This window comes from Corylus avellana, chromosome ca10 (assembly GCF_901000735.1).
Source record: "Corylus avellana chromosome ca10, CavTom2PMs-1.0".
Classification (NCBI taxonomy): domain Eukaryota; kingdom Viridiplantae; phylum Streptophyta; class Magnoliopsida; order Fagales; family Betulaceae; genus Corylus; species Corylus avellana.
The window spans coordinates 6655501-6657104 of NC_081550.1; the positions used below are offsets into that span (position 1 = coordinate 6655501).

A 1604-nucleotide genomic window follows, 5' to 3' on the forward strand; every position below is an offset into this window, starting at 1 on the left:
TGGCCGAAAATCCAGGAGGTTGTTGATAGCTAGAGTTGGTAGATCATATCTTCGCATCTCTATGAAGAGTTGGTGAATTTCTGACAAAAGAAATCGAAGAAAACAAGAAAGAAAATCTTGAGTTGGACAAGATTTGAAATCGAAGAAAAAACTGAGCAAATCTTGCTTTCAGCAACATGCAAGACGCTATTTGAGTAGAAGGAGGTAGAAGCGAAACGACATAAAAGTCCCTCTGAAAAGCTGTCCACTGTGAAGCTAAGCAACGGTAACATCGTCAATTACACTGTGAAAATGAAAAGACCAAAAAAAAACACAAAAAATTTCACTCTTTACAAGTTAGGAAGGACAAAACAGTAATTAACTTATTTGAAAGACCAAAAACACCCATATCAATTCTTGACTCTTAATGATGATTAAAAAGGGCAAAACCGTAAAATTAAATTGTCAAAGAAAAATTACCTTTGAGTAAAGATGTCCATAGACAGTAGACCTCAAAGAACATTTTCAGTTAACTCATTTTATACTAATTTTAAACCTAAATTTATCTCTTTCTCTCATGGTTCTCCAAAGCCGAAACAAACAAAGCGACACCTCCCTCCTTCCCTCTCCCATTGTTTAATCTGTCAGTACCTGTGAGTTCTTTCTTCGAATTGTCTGATATTATAATTTCATAGGAGATTTCCTTCATGATTTTATTTAATTGTGATTGATTTGTTTCTCCACAACTGCAATGCCACATTTTTCTGAAATTTATTTATCAGTTTCGTCCATTTCGGTTATAATATCCAGGTTCTCGTTTCTGTTAAATTTTTTACGCAGCGCAGTTCAAGATTGTGATTAACTCTTCAATGACTCGCTAAATCACAGAGAAGCATCGCCAAAGAACAAATTAATCGCAGATTTGAATTCAGTATCTGTGAATCTGGTAATTCCAATTCCATTAACTTTCGAAGCTTTGTTCACATGAATGCGAAGAATGCCATATTTGCTTCGGAAGTTGCTTTTGTTTTTTCGTTTTTTTCCCCAGAAAAACTAAGATTTGCTAATGATCATGAGAATTGATTCTCGATTTTCCGTTTATTAGGAAATCAAACGATGGCGCTAGGCTAGTAATCACGACGATTATAGGAGTCGTATTTGGATTTTTTTTTATAGGTGCTTCGATTCCGTCTGTGTCTCTAAATAAGGTATTTTGGGCTCCTCGTCATCGGTTTTTATTTTTCTTTGTTTTATTTTTTTGGGTGTAATAGTAAAACGACCATTGATTTTTTATTTTTTTATTTTTTATGCTTAATGATCATTGCACTTAATGGGGGCAAGAATTTGATCCTACTGCAACTTATTTTAGTCATAAATCTATTACTTTTCATCTAGTTTGAAAATTTTCTATTTTGCTTCTTATGAGGAAGAACATACATTTCAAAATTAAGACAAAAATATTTTTTTTAACTAAAAATCAGTAAATAATTTAAACATATTGATTTTTAGGGTCTTAAAAAGTAAGTGGTGTATAACATTTTACAATTAAAAGGAGATTAGTGTCCAATTCAAAGTAACCAAAAATGTATAATTTTATAAAAATTCAATAATTTTTTTTTTTTTTT

At 31.7% G+C, this 1604-nt stretch overlaps 1 protein-coding gene and 1 long non-coding RNA gene across 2 annotated transcripts in view; one reads left to right on the forward strand and one right to left on the reverse strand.

Moving 5' to 3' along the window:
* Positions 1–1604, reverse strand: part of LOC132162830 (uncharacterized) — a 7250-nt gene that overhangs the window by 1523 nt on the left and 4123 nt on the right. The window lies entirely within an intron of this gene.
* LOC132164374 (uncharacterized) lies at positions 514–1415 on the forward strand. Its single transcript, XR_009438373.1, has 3 exons — positions 514–632; positions 825–925; positions 1085–1415. It is a non-coding gene; the product is annotated as an uncharacterized LOC132164374 (long non-coding RNA).